This window comes from Lepidochelys olivacea, assembly GCF_965140295.1.
Source record: "Lepidochelys olivacea isolate rLepOli2 genome assembly, chromosome: 16".
Taxonomy (NCBI): domain Eukaryota; kingdom Metazoa; phylum Chordata; order Testudines; family Cheloniidae; genus Lepidochelys; species Lepidochelys olivacea.
The window spans coordinates 3,414,000-3,433,220 of NC_140426.1; positions in this window are offsets into that span (position 1 = coordinate 3,414,000).

Here is a 19,221-nt window from a genome sequence, read left to right on the forward strand (position 1 = left end):
TCTGTATCCTATCCCTCCCCTCCAGCGTATCTACCACTCCTCCCAGTTTAGTATCATCCGCAAATTTGCTGAGAGTGCAATCCACACCATCCTCCAGATCATTTATGAAGATATTGAACAAATCCGGCCCCAGGACCGACCCCTGGGGCACTCCTCTTGACACCGGCTGCCAACTAGACATGGAGCCATTGATCACTACCCGTTGAGCCCGACAATCTAGCCAGCTTTCTACCCACCTTATAGTGCATTCATCCAGCCCATACTTCCTTAACTTGCTGACAAGAATACTGTGGGAGACCGTGTCAAAAGCTTTGCTAAAGTCTAGAAACAACACATCCACTGCTTTCCCTTCATCCACAGAACCAGTAATCTCATCATAAAAGGCGATTAGATTAGTCAGGCATGACCTTCCCTTGGTGAATCCATGCTGGCTGTTCCTGATCACTTTCCTCTCATGCAAGTGCTTCAGGATTGATTCTTTGAGGACCTGCTCCATGATTTTTCCAGGGACTGAGGTGAGGCTGACTGGCCTGTAGTTCCCAGGATCCTCCTTCTTCCCTTTTTTAAAGATTGGCACTACATTAGCCTTTTTCCAGTCATCCGGGACTTCCCCCGATCGAGGGTGGTGAAATACTGGAATGCGTTACCTAGGGAGGTGGTAGAATCTCCTTCCTTAGAGGTTTTTAAGGTGAGGCTTGACAAAGCCCTGGCTGGGATGATTTAACTGGGAATAGGTCCTGCTTTGAGCAGGGGGTTGGACTAGATGACCTTCTGGGGTCCCTTCCAACCCTGATATTCTATGATTCTATGATTCTATGAAAACACCTCCTGCTGGGCGAGACAGGCAGGGGAACACCCAGTCTGAGCGTCCCACTCAGGCTAAGGGGCGATATAGGCACGCAGGTGCCTATACTGAAGCAGCCGTGCACATGCTCACTGGCAAAAACTTGGGTGCCAAGGGACATGAATGGTAGAAATTGAGCTCCTCTGGACTTTAGGTGCCTACAAAGTTAGGCAGCAGCTGAGTAGGGGCTTGGGGATCTCAGTGGTGCCTACATGTTAAACATAACCACCCAAAGGGGCTGGTAAGTACTTTTCTGGATCTAGGCCTTGGCTCTCAGTCAGCTCGAGCTCTGGGAATTTCAAACTATTGGGTCAAGTGACCTGCTCTGGCTAAAACTGAATGTAAATCGGCTGGTCCCCAGCTAGGATTGTATTTATCCCATGTGAATGTCACTGCTTTCGTTCAGCAACTTGGCTAATTATGTGGATTGTTGTGGTCACCAGTGCAGGTCCTGACTTTGTAAGAACGTTTTACAATGCAGCACCTCCCATGGCAGCAGTTCCACGCCTGCTGCTGCTGAATAGCCCACTGCTTTGCAAACTTCTCCTGAGGCTTCCTCCTTGGGCTGCACACATGCACTTGATTTCAGAGGCCCTGGGGGCAGAATGTCACCCAGCTGCTAAAGGTGAGGCAAGGGTAGAGCCAGAGTCCACATCTGTAAACTGCTACAACCTTTTGCCAGCTGCTGTCAAAATGCTCCCCCTTTTCCAGCCTGGTAGGCTAAGGTGCAAAGGTGACCCATCACTCCTCATTTGATCAGCTGGGGTGCCCAAGCAGAGGCAGAGATTGAACAAAAACAAGGCAGGTGCCAGGAATCAGACATTCCCATCCTGCTGGAACTCCAACAGCAAAGCAGACAGACCAACAGAAGAGCAGCTCTGGAGGTGAGGTCAGGGTGATTTCAGAGGGGTTCTGCTTTTATGCCTCGCCTCCTTGCTTAGCCAAGTGGAAAATAAGCACAGCATTTTAATATTTTGGAGTGGCTCGCACTGGATCCACTGAGCTCTGGGAGACATTTCACACCCTGTTGCACTCTGCTTGGCAACCACAGCCGGCAGAGGATGGGAACACCTGGGTTTGGGAGTTTTCTGTTTTTAAAATAATTTGTGGGCTCAATTTCCCTTCCCCTTGGAGAGGTTTTTAAGGTCAGGCTTGACAAAGCCCTGGCTGGGATGATTTAACTGGGAATTGGTCCTGCTTCGAGCAGGGGGTTGGACTAGATGACCTTCTGGGGTCCCTTCCAACCCTGATATTCTATGATTCTATGAAACCTAGCTGGTTAGTCTCTGTGAGATGGACAGCTGAGCTCTCAGGGCACAGCTACCGTTCGGAAGGTTGAGAGGCTCTCGGGACATGTCTCCGTGTCTGTCTGTCCAAGGGCACGCTTTATGGGGAAGTGTTTAAGCTGCAGGGGATGTTCAAGGACAAGCTAGCCGGATCTGGGGCATTGCTATCAGCCCTGTCCAAAATAAACACCAGGAGGCTGTGATGTCCCCCTGGAGTTGGTGCTTTGGACTTTTAACCCTAGAAACAAATCCTGCTTTCAGGGCATAAGTGAAATGAGTCCCGGTGGGGATCTGTGCATGCCACTGACACATTGCATAGTGTGGCATAGCTCGTGCCAGGCCGGGGCTGATTAGTGCAGGTGCTGCAGGTCAGGGGAACGGCTAGCAGAGCGGCAGGGGCTCAGCACTAGAGCTGCTGGAGCACCGCCATGCAGGACCGCTGGGCCACAACGGAGCGCTCCCCCCCGCAGACCTGCCCTGGGCTGGCACGCGTGCAGCCTCACCGTCAGGCCCACAGCCTGCTGCATGAAAACCAAAGTAATGGAACCAGCCACCTGCCAGGGGCTGGGCTTGGGAGCCACCTTGAGCCCCCACAGCAGTGCACTGGGCCAGCTGTGGGACAAGCTGTTAGTGGCATTGCAGTGTCTGAGGAGACTGGCTGGCCAGGTGGGGGGCGGGATGGCAGGCTCACTGCTTGGAGTCAGACGATGATGGGCAGGGGTGATCTCTGGTCTCTGAATAAGGGCCACTCTGAGCCCCGGCCAGAAAAAAGACTGGCCCAGATGTTTCCCGAGCTGGGAAGAGCCATTGGCAGAGCAAGTGGGGGCTAATTTCCCCCCCAGGGGAGAAATTAAACTCAGTTTAGTGTAGGCAACGCGTGGGTAATGGTTCTCCTACTCACCCAGGACTGAGCATCTCCTGGTTACTCCCTGCCTGAGGGGACCTGCGTGCAGTAGCTGTAGCTTAGCTCCCTCACACCACCAGCCTCTCAGCCACGCCGGCGTCCTCCTGCGAGCTATGCCAGCCTGGCTTTGCCTCGCAGACTAACAATAGCTGCACTCGGCTGCCGCGACGCAGCCTCCTGCCTGCTATAAAGTTCCGTTTACCGCCAGTGGCTTCAATGGCTTGCAGTTGTCTGCTTTTACACAGACTGTTCTGGGGTGGGGCCGGGGTAGACAAGTGAACCTTGCATTACATCAGCAGGAAGAGCTGGGCAGCCCGCAGCATACACGAGACGTGGGTCCCAGTAATCTCTGCGGAATATTATGACTATCTCAATGGAAACCTGGCTCTGCCCATCGACTCTGATTTCTGACTGTGGCCCTGACCCTTGGTTCCTATTCCTGGCTGCTGACGCCTGCTCCCACCACTAGGAATTGACACACCAGTGCCCTTGGGCAACGCTCTGCCAGCTGGGCTGGACTTGGTGAAACCCAGTGGGGACTTCCCCCGGGTCGCTGCGTGTAGATGAGCTCAGTGGGTAGTGGACTCAGGTGCTCTGAGCAGCTCGTGTCTGGGGTGGGTTTCTCTCCATGGCCTCTGGAAGTGGAGACACCAGAACACTTCACAAAGGCCAACGGGTCGGAAACCTCGAGCAATGTCTGTGCATTCCCAGTCCCCCGAACCCTGCTATGCCTGCCCTAGAACAAAGATGTGGTCTTCACCCAACATGAGGGCCAGTCCGAGGGAAAACAAGGCAGCTGGTAGTTTTCACAAAAGTCATCCCCATGGTCCTGAATGAACCAAACCGGCCCCAGGACTGAGCCTTGGGGCACTCTGCTTGATACCGGCTGCCAACTAGACATGGAGCAATTGATAAGCTGTTGAGCAGGATTTATGGGGAAGTATTTAAGCTGCAGGGGATGTTCAAAGACAAGCCAGCCAGATCTGGGGTACCTCGATGAGCTCGATGACCTAGCCAGCTTTCTAACCACCTTATAGTCCATTCATCCAGCCCATACTTCTTTAACTTGCTGACAAGAATACTGTGGGAGACTGTAGCAAAAACTTTGCTAAAGTCAAGGAATAACATGTCCAGGGACTGAGGTGAGGCTGACTGGCCTGTAGTTCCCAGGATCCTCCTTCTTCCCTTTTTTAAAGATGGGCACTACATTAGCCTTTTTCCAGTTGTCCGGGACATCCCCGGATCGCCATGAGTTTTCACAGATAATGGCCAATGGCTCTGCAATCACATCCGCCAACTCCTTTAGCACCCTTGGATGCAATGCATCTGGCCCCATGGACTTGTGCTTGTTCAGATTTTCTAAATAGTCCCGAACCACTTCTTTCACAACAGAGGGCTGGTCACCTCCTCCCCGTACTATGCTGCCCAGTGCAGCAGTCTTGGAGCTGAACTTGTTTGTGAAGACAGAGGCAAATAAAGCATTGAGTACATTAGCTTTTTCCACATCCTCTGTCACTAGGTTGCCTCCCCCATTCAGTAAGGGGCCCACACCTTCCTTGACTTTCTTCTTGTTGCTAACATACCTGTAGAAACCCTTCTGGTTACTCTTAACATCTCTTGCTAGCTGCAAGTCCAAGTGTGGTTTGGCCTTCCTGATTTCACTCCTGCATGCCTGAGCAATATTTTTATACTCATCCCTGGTCATTTGTCCAATCTTCCACTTCTTTTTTTGTGTTTAAGATCAGCAAGGATTTCACTGTTACGCCAAGCTGGTCGCCTGCCATATTTACTATTCTTCCTACACATCGGGATGGTTTGTTCCTGTAACCTCAATAAGGATTCTTTAAAATACAGCCAGCTCTCCTGGACTCCTTTCCCCTTCATGTTATTCTCCCAGGTAATAAGGAGAAAGGTTACAAGTGGAGTTCCTGAGGGATTGGTCTTGGACCAATCTTATTTAATGTTTTGGTTAATGACCTTGGCACAAATAGAGGGAGTGTGCTAATAGCATTTGTAGATGACACAAAGTTGGGAGCTATTGTCAATATAGGAGGAGGTCTGGAATATCATACAAGAACATCTGGATGACCTTGAAAACTGGATCAACAGAAATGGGCTGAAATGTAATAGTGCAAAGTGAAAGGTCATGCACTTAGGGACTAACAACAGGAATTTTTGCTATCAGCTGGGGACTTATCAGTTGGAAGCAACAGAGGAGGAGAAAGACCTGGGTGTATTGGCTTATCACAGGACAGCTATGAGCTGCCAACATCATGTGGCTGTGAAAAAGGCTAGTGTGGTTCTAGGATACATCAGGTGAGGTATTTTCAGTAGAGACAGTGAAGTATTAATACCATTATACAAGGCACTGCTGAGACCTCATCTGGAATACTGTGTGCCATTCTGGTCTCTCATCTTCAAGAAAGATTAATTCAAACTGGAACAGGTGCAGAGAAGGGCTACTAGGATGATCCGAGGAATGAAAAATGTTTCTAACCATCAGAGGAGTGAAGTTCTGGAACAGCCTTCCAAGGGGAGCAGTGGGGGGCCAAAAAACCTAACTGGCTTCAAGACTGAGTTTGATAAGTTTATGGAGGGGATGGTATGATGGGATTGCCTACAATGGCAAATAGCTGATCTGCGACTGCTAATAAGCAAATATCTCTAATGCCTGGAGATGAGATGGGCTCTAAGCTCTACAGAGAATTCTTTCCAAGCTATCTAGCTGGTGGGTCTTGCCCACATGCTCAGTGTCTAACTGATCACCATATTTGGGATGAGAAGAAATTTTCCACAGGTTAGATTGGCAGAGACCCGGGGGGGGGGGGTCGGAGGAAGGGGTTCACCTTCCTCTGCAGCATGGGGCATGGGTCACTGGCAGGTTTAAACCAGTGTAAATGGTGGATTCTCTGTAACTTGCAGTCTTTAAACCATGATTGAGGACTTCAGTGACCCAGCCAGAGGTTAGAGGTCCATCACAGGAGTGGGTGGGTGAGGTTCTGTGGCCTGTGCTGAGCAATGGGTCAGACAGATGATCATAATGGTCCCTTCTGGCCCTAAAGTCTATGAGTATCTCCGCCAAGCCCTTTTAGGTGGGGTTGCCACTGGCAGCATCCTGCTTCACTTGTGCCTTAGGTCCTCTCTGGCAATGGGAATTGTCCCAGGCTCTTCCTTGGAGACAGTCAGAGTGTCAGCACAAGGAGTTTGGGTAACGGCTGGCACTGACAATGTGGGGGCACAGTGGCTGTGCTGTTGTGGAGTGCACCACTGGGCAGGTGAGCAACTCTGAGAAGGTTGTTTCTGGGCATGTGGGGTTGTCATAAATAGAAAGGGAAGGGTAACCACCTGTCTGTATACAGTGCTAGAAAATCCCTCCTGGCCAGAGGCAACATCCTGTTACCTGTAAAGGGTTAAGAAGCTCAGCTAACCTGGCTGGCACCTGACCCAAAGGACCAACAAGGGAACAAGATACTTTCAACAGCCTCCTTCTCCAGCTGGGCCAAGGCTTGCTTCTCTCTCATTTGAATTTCTGCCAGTTTTTGTTCATGTTCCAACTGCAGGCCGTCTCTCAGGGCTTGCAGTTTCATTGCTTCTGCAGCTTCTTTAGCATCAGGTAAGGGCTGTGCTCCTGCCTCCTGTTCACTGGCCATTAACGAGATCTCTCAGTTCTTGATTTGTAGCTTTCTTTCTAAAGCTTATCCCCTTTTCTGAATACAAACGTTCCAGGGCTTTTTTGCCAAGGCCCTCATATGCTCTTAGCTCACCCATTGCAACTGCTCTTTAACCAACCAAACTCTCAATACCAAAATCCAAATTTGGATAGCATGGGGTTCTAACCCAAAGTTTAATTGACCTGGTTCTGTGGATCCAAGCATGACTACGCCACTGTAATGATGCTGGTTCTGGCGGGACCCAACTGAGAGTGCCAATTCAGGACAAATTGCTTCAAGCAGGGCAGTTACAGCCCAAGGCTGGGGTTTCTATGCAACCAAGGCAAACCAAACCAGCCAGACAGAAGACTTTGGTTTTACCCCACTGGCTAACCACGAGTCACACAAGCAATTCCCTTAGACACTCCAGTTTCCCAGTATCACCACCAGTGCCACTCGTTATGGGGATGAATGGTTATGAAAACCAATAGTCCAGTAAAAGAAAAAAGGGTCTCTCGATCCCAAAGGACCAAGCCCCAGACCCAGGTCAATATACAAATCAGATCTTACCCACAAATCATGCTGTTACCAATCTTTTAGAATCTAAAATCTAAAGGTTTATTCATAAAAGGAAAAGGATAGAGATGAGAGCTAGAACTGGTGAAATGGAATCAATGACATCCAGTGATGGCCAAGTTCTTGGTTCAGGCTTGCAGCAGTGATGGAATAAACTGCAGGTTCAAATCAAGTCTCTGGAGAACATCCCCAGCTGGGATGGGTCTTCAATCCTGGTTCATACCTTCAAGAGTTCCATCCTGTCTTGTTTCTCAGCAAGATGCTGTCTGAGAGGGAAAGCCACTGGTCAATCAGTGAAAAGGAATGTTACGCCATTGTCTATGCTCTGGAAAAGCTACACCCATACGTCTGGGGATGGTGTTTCCACCTGCAAACCGACCATGCTGCGCTACAGTGGCTTCATACCGCCATGGGAAATAACAAAAAACTTATTCGGTGCAGTTTAGCTCTCCAAGATTTTGATTTCGACATCCAACACATCTCAGGAGCTTCTAACAAAGTGGCTGATGCACTCTCCCGTGACAGTTTCCCAGAATCAACTGGTCCAAATTGTCCTTAAGATCTGGGAAATATTGTTAGTCTTTATATAGTTAGTAGTATATTTAGAGATGCATGTGTCTTATTAACTCTGTTTTCTCCTAGAGCTCCAGGAAGAAATCACAGCCAGTGTTTCACCCTATCTGTGATTTGGGGGGCATGTCATAAATATAAAAGGAAGGGTAACCACCTTTCTGTATACAGGACTATAAAATCCCTCCTGGCCAGAGGCAACATCCTGTTACCTGTAAAGGGTTAAGAAGCTCGGCTAACCTGGCTGGCACCTGACCCAAAGGACCAATAAGGGAACAAGATACTTTCAAACCTTGGGCAGGGGGCGAGGAAGGCTTTTGTTTGTGCTCTTTGTTTAGGTGTTTGTTCTCTCTTGGGACTGAGAGAGGCCAGACAGAAATCCATCTTCTCCAACCCATCCCAATCCAAGTCTCCAATATTGCAGCAAGTATAGGTAAGCCAGGCAAGGCGGATTAGTTTATCTTTTGTTTTATGTGAATTTTCCCTGTGTTAAGAGGGAGGTTTATTCCTGTTTTCTGTAACTTTAAGGTTTTGCCCAGAGGGGGATCCTCTGTGTTTTGAATCTGATTACCCTATAAAGTATTTTCCATCCTGATTTTTACAGAGGTGATTCTTTTACCTTTTCTTTAATTAAAATTCTTCTTTTAAGAACCTGATTGATTTTTCATTGTTCTTAAGATCCAAGGGTTTGGGTCTGTGTTCACCTGTACAAATTGGCAAGGATTATTATCAAGCCTTCCCCAGGAAAGGGGATGTAAGGCTTGGGGGGATATTTTGGAGGGAAGATGTCTCCAAGTGGGCTCTTTCCCAGTTCTTTGTTTAACACGCTTGGTGGTGGCAGCATAGGGTTCAAGGACAAGGCAAAGTTTGAACCTTGGGGAAGTTTTTAATCTAAGCTGGTAGGAATAAGCTTAGGGGGTCTTTCATGCAGGTCCCCACATCTGTTCCCTAGAGTTCAGAGTGGGGAAGGAACCCTGACAGGAGTCCAGTATGGACACACTCTATTTGGATACTGTGCAGTGATGATAAACTGCAGCACAGCAGGAAAACCTCCCTGCTGGGGCTGTTCCTGGGCTCCCAGGTCCCCTTCTGAGAACAGAGCTGCCTGTGAGGCTGAGATCCTTGTATGGAAGCAGCCATATAAATGCAAACTCTCCTGCTAAATTATTGTTCCCCTCTTTAATGCTGGGGCCCGTGCCATGAGCTGTTTGCCAGGCCTCTCTCAATGATAACAAGATTCCTGGTTGTGCAGGTGCTTGAGTCATTTGAAAGCTGGTCAGTGACAGGCAACCCGCCAGAGCAGCAGAGGTCTTGCGTGTCTGTTTATTCACAGCGCTTTGGGCTGCAAATCTCTCACACAGACTCATTTCCAGTCTTTTCTAGGTAGGGCAGGGCTGGAGGAGCCAGAGACCAGCTTCAGTCTCGGACACACATTACTGCAGTGAGGAGCTGTGGGGAGAAGCAGAAATGACAGTGCAAGGCCCTGCTCTCCTGACTGTATGGACCCCCGTCCAGTGCAAGGAGCGACTGTGCGATCGGTTCCTATTTTCCTCAAACTCCTGCCCTTGGCCCTGGCTCAGACAAGACAAGCAGTTGAGTTGTCATCCCAATCCCCTTTCCCTTTGCTCAGGGTTATTGCTAAAAAGAGCAAGCTTGTAATGAAGAGCAGCACTGCAGCGCTTTCAGCAGGATGGCCCGGCAAGGCGCTTGGCCCCAGAGAATACAGTGGGGGGAGGGAGAGCAAGCAGCAAAGAGGTGCTGTCTGTGCGGACCTGCCGTTGATAACTCCAGGGGAAAAGTCACCCCATCTCCTGGTGTTCAACCTCAGGCGCAGGCAGCAGGCTAGGTGCATGGCTGGGCCGCAGACTGGGTCTCACCCAGCTGGCTGGGCAGCAGGAGGTGCCATGCGAGGGGGCTTGCTGGATGGATTTAAAGGGTTGCCCAGCTGGCTGGATGAGGTGGAGAAAGGAGTCTTAGGTGCTTCCTTGGAATCCCTGGGAGGTGGATGGAGTGAATTCACCCCAGGGCTTGGGGATCTGCCAGTCTCTGCTGGGTATTTCAAAGATCTGGGGGGACAGGGAGGGAGGGAGAATTCTGTAGCTAAACAGGAATTTACCAGGGCCAAACTCTGGAGTCAAGAGTCCACGGGGCCCTCTCCAAGGGAAAAAGACAGTTACCTTTTCCATAACTGGTGTTCTTTGAGATATATTGCGCATGTCTATTCCACAATAGGCCAATAGGTGTGCGTGCTTGCCATGTGCACTGGTGCCAGAAGTTTTTCCCCTAGCAGTACCCGTAGGGGGGGAGCACCCCCCACGACCCCTGGAGTGGCGCTGCCATGGTGCGGTATAAGGGGCGATGTGCGCTCCCCCCCCGCCCTCAGTTCCTTCTTGCCAGACAACTCAGACAGAGGGGAAGGAGGGCGGGATGTGGAATAGACATGAGCAACACATCTCGAAGAACACCAGTTACGGGAAAGGTAACTGTCTTTTCTTCTTCGAGTGAGTGCTCATGTGTATTCCACAATAGGCAATTCCAAGCTATATCTGTTGGAGGTGGGTAGGAGTTCACAGACTTTCGAGATGGAGCACAGCCCTGCCGAACCCGGCATCCTCCCTGGTCTGGGAGACAATCACACAGTGCGAGGTGAACGTGTGAACCGATCACCACGTGGCGGCCCTACAGATCTCCTGAATAGGGACGTGGGCCAGAAAGGCAGCCAACGAGGCCGGAGCCCTAGTCGAGTGCGCCCTCACCATCGGCAGCGGGGGGAGTCCCTGCAGGTTGTAACAGGTACGAATACATGAGGTGATCCAGTTGGAGAGCCGCTGAGTGGAGATCAGCTGATCTTCCATGAGTTCAGCCGAGGCGATGAACAGCTGTAAAGACTTCCTGAATGGTTTTGTCCATTCCAGGTAAAAAGCCAGGGCCTGTCTCACATCCAGCATGTAGAGGTGATGCTCCTTACTGGACGTGTGGAGTTTGGGACAGAGCACTGGCAGGAAAATGTCCTGGCCCACGTGGTAGGCGGAGACCACCTTAGGGAGGAACAAAGGATGTGGTCGGAGCTGGACCTTATCTTTATGGAACACCATGTACGGGGGTTCGGAGGTCAGGGCCCAGAGTTCTGAGACCCGTCTAGCAGACGTTTTCGTCTACCTTCCACAAGAGTTGTGACCCGGAGCATGTAGCTAGCGGTTCAAATGGGGGTCCAGTTAACCTGGCCAGCACCAAGTTCAGGTCCCACTGCGGGACTGGGGGCCTAACATATGGGAAGAGGCAATCCAAACCCTTAAGGAATCAGCCAATCATGGCATGAGAGAATGTTGTGTGACCCTGCACTGGTGGGTGGCAGGCCGATATGGCTGCCAAGTGCACCTTGACGGACGAGGGCTCTAGGCCCTGGGCTCTAAGATGCAGGAGGTAGTCTAATATAAGCTGGATTGGAGCAGCCACAGGTGAGATGCCCTGATCAGCAGCCCACCGGGAAAACTGAGACCATTTCTCCAGGTAGGCCTGACGTGTGGGGGGCGTGGCTGCATTTCAGTGGTGGGCAGGATGATTTTGACATTTCAGGTCAGAGTTTCAATGAAACTCTGATGCAGATTTTCAGCCACTTAGCACAATTGTGCCAGGTGTTTCAAGGGCTCAGCAACCAATGTGCTGGGCTTTCTTGGAAATCTGGCCATTACAGCGCTTTGGACTCTTTGGGGCTGAATGGCTGAGATGGAAATCGACATTCATTGTGAATGGCTGGCTTGATAGGGAGCAAAGTAAAAGCCTCCTCATCAGCAACAGGAGGCTCAAATTCTGCTGCTGGCGGATGCAAGAGCAGAGCATGGGCAGGGGCCCATACCATACCAAAGGCTGCCGGGGGGGAGATCCTGTAAGCAACAGGGGAAAGGCTGATAAATGCTTTAGCTGCTGAGTCACTTTGAGCCTGCTCACTCTCAACTCCATTTGGCCTCGGTGAGAGTTGATGGTGCCTAGCACCAGCTCACGTCCATGGTGAATACAGGGTCTTCTGCAGGGGAGGGGATAGCACAGCCGTGCACTTCCCGAGCTTTCTGGTGGGAGACAACAGGTTCTCACAGTGGCCACATTCATCTGCTGAATGACCGGTCATGTGTGAAGGGAGCCCCCTGGGGATAACGTGGCCATCTGGCGACGCACAGCCCTTTGCCCTCATGCGAAGCGGGCACATTTAGCAAGGACAAAATGGAACAGGGGCCTAGAGAAGCAGGTGCCTGCTAGGATCTGCTGCTTCACTTTGCTAAAGTAGGTCATGCCATGAACTTGAAGGATGTGTCTGGTCAAGCTAAAAATACAGGCTCAGCACAGCGTTTTTATACAGCAGCTGCTGCAAGTTGCTGGCACTGCTCTGCCCAGGCCTGAGGGTGGGTTACTGGGCTCACACCAGCTGGCAGGCAGCTAGGAGTGCTGTGGAGGTGCTGTGATCAGCCCCCAGGAGAGACGGGCACCACTCACTGCACAACAGTGACCCCTTCGGGCACCTACTGAGGAATGCTGGGCCAAATGGGGGGGGGCATAGGAGGGCCCCTGGGGAACTAGACTGAGCCCTCCCAGATTCAGTTCACTTTGTGACCAAGCCAGGGCAGGCAGGTAACGGACTAGCGCATTGCTTGCCTTCCCTTACAGGCCCCATCCTGACAGGCTGCCTCAAGACCTCCGGGCTCCCTGCTCCGTGCTTTAATCCCCAGGGTGCTCCCTTGGCAAAGAGTAATGCCCTGTGCCCCAGGGTGGCATTTCGGCTGGTGTTCTGCCGAGGGGGACTGAGACAGGAGGTGCCATTTCTGTTTGGGGGGGAGTCCCTCTGTCATCTCTTTTATTTGTTTTGAATTTGATTACTTTAGGAAACTGGAAACCTGCATTTGAAACAGGGAGGAATGGGTTAACGTCTGCCCTGAGTGGGCTGGCTGGTGTGCAGAGCTGTAGACAAACGGTGACAGCTGGAGTTTTTAGTCTTTCATGGTTTACTGCTGAATTTTCCAAAGTGGCCCCCGTGCTGGGGAGCCCAACCCACAAAACCCGGGCTGTGCTTGCTGTGTCAGGGGTCCTAAAACCTGCCTCAGCCATGGGTGAAATGCTAGATCTGACTCAGGGAGCAGGAGTTGCAGGTGTGTAATTTAGGTGTGTCGACAGATGGTGAGCTGCAACTGTGGCCGAGAGTGCTTTATTTCCTTTGGGATTGGCAAGAAGCATGTGAGCTCTCACTTGGTCACCTTGAGGTTAGACCGCTGCAGCGTGTTATGCCGCAGAGCCTCGCAGCAAGCGAGGGGAGTACAGATGGCAGGCATGCCTGAGTTTCACACCAGGAGCAGCACTTAGTGTTACGGTGTATATAACAGTAATGTCTAAAGCCCCTTGTGCTAGGGCTGAATAAACACTCAGCCCCAGCCCCATAGAGCTTACAATCTAAACAGATCAGGAGTGGGAGGGGAAACTGACGCAGTGACTGTCCCAAGGTCACTTAGCAGGCTGGTGACTGAGCCGGGAACAGAACTCGGGTCTCCTGACTCCCAGGCCTGTGCCCCAATCCACTAGGCAATGCTGCCTCTCAGCACTGGCTGTTAATCATAGAATCATAGAATATCAGGGTTGGAAGGGACCCCTGGAGGTCATCTAGTCCAACCCCCTGCTCGAAGCAGGACCAATTCCCAGTTAAATCATCCCAGCCAGGGCTTTGTCAAGCCTGACCTTAAAAACCTCTAAGGAAGGAGATTCTATCACCTCCCTAGGTAACGCATTCCAGTGTTTCACCACCCTCTTAGTGAAAAAGTTTTTCCTAATATCCAACCTAAACCTCCCCCACTGCAACTTGAGACCATTACTCCTCGTTCTGTCATCTGCTACCATTGAGAACAGTCTAGAACCATCCTCTTTGGAACCCCCTTTCAGGTAGTTGAAAGCAGCTATCAAATCCCCCCTCATTCTTCTCTTCTGCAGGCTAAACAATCCCAGCTCCCTCAGCCTCTCCTCATAACTCATGTGTTCTAGACCCCTAATCATTTTTGTTGCCCTTCGCTGGACTCTCTCCAATTTATCCACATCCTTCTTGAAGTGTGGGGCCCAAAACTGGACACAGTACTCCAGATGAGGCCTCACCAATGTCGAATAGACACAGTACTCCAGATGAGGCCTCACCAATGTCGAATAGTGTGTTTCTGGGAGGAATTGCAGGACTGGTTTATCCTATAAAGCTCTAAATGGCAGGGAACCTGGGTACATGGGAGCTGCCTCTCTCCCTGCCATGCTGCTGTGATTGAAATCACTGGTGCTTCTCAGACTGGAGCCCTCCCCCCCGCGCGATATAAACAGAAGCGGGTGACTGGCAGGGTGGTCTCATCTTTACAGTCTTGTCCGCCAGAGCCTGCAAGGCCCCTCTTCTCTCCTTGGCCTACGGGGTAGGGGACGGGCAGTCAATCGAATTTGCATTTATTGTGGATTTACATTGTCAGGGTGCCCAGAGATGGGATGGAGGCTGGTTTCTGTTTGCACAGCTCTGAAGGATCTCCCTGCAGCCCATGCGGATGCAAGCCTTGCTGCTCGCAATTACAAGCTCAGCTTTATGGCATGATTCCCATTGCTTCTGCCCCTGCTCTTAGCTCCTTGGACTCTCTTTAACCCAGGACTGGGGCAGGGGTTTTGCAGCAGCTGCTCACCCTTCTGGGTGCTATTGTCATTGCCTGGAGGGCCAGCCTGGAGGAGAGGAGCTATTTGTGTGCAGGGAGTAAGGTGACACTTAGGAGAGGAAAATTCCAAAGGCTCATGCAGTCTGAGATAGCTGTGTGGCTGCTGGCCCCACCTCACTGTTCATCGCAGAGAGGGGCTGGATTTTCCATTTAACAGCCAGAGCATGCATCAGCCTGGGGACTCGGGGGCTTATTCTGCCTCCGCTCTGGCGGCTCACAGGGGCAGTAAAAGCCCTGCAGCCACTGGGAAAACTTCCACTGGCTGAAGGGCCACTGTATGCAGCCTACACTGCCTCTCTCCCTGGACAGCACTTAGCAGCTGTGTGCGTCAGGGGAGGAAGGGATGTTCTGGCTGAGTAACACTACCATAAATTAGAGCATAAACCAGGCTGGGCTCAGCAGCAACACCCAAAAGGCAGAGAGGGGGTGCAGAGCCACTTGCCCTCAGCTGCACCTCCTGGACGGGCAGCACAGAATCGGGCTCAAATGTATTTTAAAGGGGCAGGAAGTTCCAGCCTGCTCCCTGGAGATAATCAAAGTGTCTTCAAGAGGAGGAACTCCCAACTGTTGCCTGCTCTATTAATTTTGTATTAGTTACAATGATCAGTTCTCAGAGTAGCAGCCGTGTTAGTCTGTATCCGCAAAAAGAAAAGGAGTACTTGTGGCAACTTAGAGACTAACCAATTTATCTGAGCATGAGCTTTCGTGAGCTACAGCTCACTTCATCGGATGCATTCAGTGGAAATATACTGTGACAGGGTCGGGCCAGATGGCTGTAGGAGAGTAATCTTTTTAAGACACCAAATAAATCCGGGGGACAACTAATGAAATAACAGGGACAGGAGTGTGGTCACAGGGTCAAACGAAGGTAGGTCACAGACTGTTGCACGGCCTGCAGTTGGAGCAGCTGCAGCACCCGAGGGTGGGGGTCCAGCAGCCGGCCAGCAACCAGGTAGCAGAGAAGGGGTGGGGGGGTGGTGTCTGGCCCAGCCAGGGGAGCAGCTGGAGCAGCAACAGCAGTAGCCCTATCGAGATCCGGGAAGTGGGCGAGTGAGCCCATCCACTGCTAAAGGATCCCCTCACAGCCTAAGAGGGGGGTCCACAGGACCTGGACATTGGACCTGGCTTCGTGACGTCCTTCCGGGAGTTGTGGCCGGCCTGGCGAGGGCAGCGGCGTGCCTTTCCCTCGGCGCAGCGGCGGTGGGACCTGGGGAAGGTGTGCGCCCGGCTCTTCCGCTGTGACTACACCCGGGGCGCCAGCCGATGGAGGGATGCGGCGATAGAGTGGTTGGAACGGGAGGTCTTAGAGCTGGAGAGGTGTCTGGCCGCCAGCCCCGAGAATCCACCCCTCTGTGGAGCGTGCCGGGAGAAGTGGGAGGAGCTCCGGGCCCTCGAGGACCATCGGGCCCGGGGCGCCTTTGTTCGATCCCGCATCCGCCTCCTTCGGGAGATGGATCGCGGCTCCCGCTTCTTCTATGCCCTGGAGAAAATGAGGGGGGGCCAAGAAACACGTCACCTGCCTCCTGGCAGAAGATGGCATCCCCCTCACGGATCTGGTGGAGATGTGCGGGAGGGCGAGAGCCTTCTACTCAAGCCTTTTCTCCCCGGATCCGACTGATCCTGACACTTGCAGAGTGCTCTGGGAGGAGCTCCCTATGGTCAGCGCGGGTGACTGAGACCGGCTGGAGCTGCCTCTCACTCTGGTCGAGTTCTCGGAAGCCCTCTGCCGCATGCCCACCAATAAATCTCCGGGCATGGACGGGCTGACCGTGGAGTTCTACCGCGTGTTCTGGGACGACCTCGGCCCAGACCTAGTCACCCTCTGGGCCGAGTCTTTGCAGAATGGGGTCCTCCCTCTTTCGTGCAGGCGAGCCGTGCTCCCCTTATTGCCGAAGAAGGAGGACCTCCGCAATTTGCGAAATTGGCGTCCCGTCTCGCTCCTCAGCACTAAGGCCTCCCATTCCAACTGCTCTATCGCCGCATTTCTCCGTCGGCTGGCGCCCCGGGTATAGTCGTGGCAGAAAAGCCGGGCGCGCACCTTCCCCAGGTCCCACCATTGCCGCGCCGAGGGACAGGCACACCGCTGCCCTCGCCAGGCCAGCCAGAATTCCTGGAAGGACGTCACGAAGCCCAAATCCTCCAATGGGCTGTTGTTAAAATGCCAATAGGCCGGCCCCGGCCTCTCCGCACAGAGGGAGGCTGTCACAGTGGCTAGGTGATGGTCAGAAAATGGGGCAAGCTGGATGCTGGAGGAGTGGGCTCGTGAGAGATGGAAGCGTGATAAATAAATGCGGTCCTACCGGGAGTGGCTCGACCGATGGGCTTCCACCCGGACAAAGGTGAACGTGGAAGTGTCATCCGGGTGGTGGTCACGCCAGATGTCCACTAGGGAGTGATGTTCGACTATCTCCCGGAGGGTGTCCGCTGCGGCTGGGATCTGCTCAGTCCCCAAGCGGTCTCGCTTCTCGAGGGTGGTATTAAAATCCCCTCCCAGGACCAAGCACTCGTGAGAATCTAAGGTGCCGAGGAAGGCAGATGCCTTCTGATAAAATTGCAGCCGCTCTGGGCCCGATGTCGGGGAATAGACGTCAACGAGGTTAACCACGAGCCCCTCTATACGGACCCGGAGATGCAGCAGGCGACCCGGCACAGCCTCGGCGACCCCTAGCACCTCGGGCCATAGGTCGGGGGAGAACAGGGTCACCACTCCAGCCTGCCGAATCATGGAATGGCTAAAGTAGACCCTGTCCCCCCACTCCAGCCGCCAACTGTCTTCGGCGGTCGGATCCGTATGGGTCTCCTGCAGGAAAATCACAGAGTACCCTCCCTCCCGAAGGAAGGAGAGCACCTGGGACCTGCGGAGACCCATCCTACAACCCCGGGTGTTCAACGTTGCAATGGTGAGAGGTGTCATGGGGGGGGCGGGGAGGGGATCCTCACTGGCAGGGATGCTCGCATCCCCCAGCGGGCCGCGCAACAGTCCTTGACCCATCCCGTAGGTGAGTAATTGGTCACAGAAGACACGGACCCGCCAGTAGGCCGCAGCATCCTGCTTCCCCATCTCTTTACCTTCCCCCATGAGGGCCCTTGTGGCCTGGAGGATTTGAAAAAAATCCCCCCATTGCTGGAGAGCAAGCTGTACCTTGTTGCGGGAGCCACTGACATCCTCTAAAAACTTCCGCAGCTCTCCTCGCAGCTCATGGGGGGGGTGGGATTATGGTTTCCCGGTTGTTCCCCAGTGGGGCCCTTGGTGCAGCCCTGTGGTCCACTAAAATAGACAAGCAGGGTGCGGACCCCCAACGGGGTGCCTGATGGGCTGGAGCTTCTAGGCCTGCCTCAAGCTCTGGGGCGATAGGGGGCGGTGGAGGGAAGATAGCAGCTCCTAATGGGTTGGGGCAGGAGAACACAAAGGCCGCTCCCTGGGGGTCATCAGTTGGGAAAGGGAAGGAAACAGCCCCGGGGTCGGCAATGATATTGCAGGAGGTAAATTGGATAGAGGTAGGGGCAGGGGCAGGGGCAGGGGTGAGGTTCTGGGTTTCGGGACGCAAACAGCTAGATGGTGGCGCCTCCTGATCAGGCTCAAGGGTTAAGGGGGTGGGGAGGGAGCTCTCAGTGATACTGGGAGCGGGCTCTATGGTGGATTTAGCGGCCACAGCATCAGGAAGTTGATTATCTTCTGTTGGGCCCCCGCCCGGGAAGGAAATCGTGTCCCGGCCATGTGGCGCCGGCTGTCACCTGAGCAGGCTCGATAGTCATCAGCCATCAGCGGCCGGGTCGATGGAGGAGTCCAGGGGCTCCTCGGAGGTGGGAGCAGAAGCAGCAGTTAGGGAGAGGGAGCATGGGGAAAAGAGGGGTGGAGTGAGGTCGCCCAAATAGAGGTCTGCTGGCAAAAGGTCGTCCTCCCCCTGGGCGACTGGAGTCAGATCTAGGGCCTCGATCTCCTCGAACATGGAGGAGAGGACACTTTCCATTGCCCCGGGGTTCTCCCTGCTGGCACCCGCCATGAGGGTTGCCTCGGGGTTCACGGGGGCTTCGGGTAGTGTCAGGACAGAAGGGGCTTCCTCGAGGGTCTTGGAGGGGAGGGTCTCCCGTGGAGGGGAGACACTACCTTCTGGTGCTACCACGTCTTTCCCCATGCCTGGTGGTATCTCTGCCACACCCTCCTCCATAGACCCCACCAGATTGTCAGCAGCGAGGGCGGGGCTCTCCCGCTCGTCTGGGCGTTGTAGAGGAGGTGCCCCTTGGGCCTGAGCGGGAGAAGTGGTGATCCGAAGAGGAGGGGGAGTGGGTTCGGGTATCGGGCAGCCAGGAGCATCGGCAATGACGGGGCTGATGTCCTACCAGGTCTCGGGGATCCCAGGAGCCCCTCCTTGCCGGGCTAAGGGGCAGTCCCTCCGGACATGCCCTGTCACCTGGCAGAGGTAGCACCGGGCTTCCCCTGTGGAGAAATACACCCGGTAACGGGCCCCCTGGTAGGGGACTAGGAAGGACCACTCGAGCCCTTCTCCATCACGCGCTGCCGGCAGCGGTAGAAGCTGCACTTGCTGGCAGAAGGAAAAGATGTGACGGAGGGTGGGGTCCTTGCAGCCCAACAGGAGAGGGCTGATGACAGAAACGGGTTTCCCCAGGGTGGAGAGAGCAGGTAACAGGGCGGCATTGGGTAGAAAAGGAGGGACAG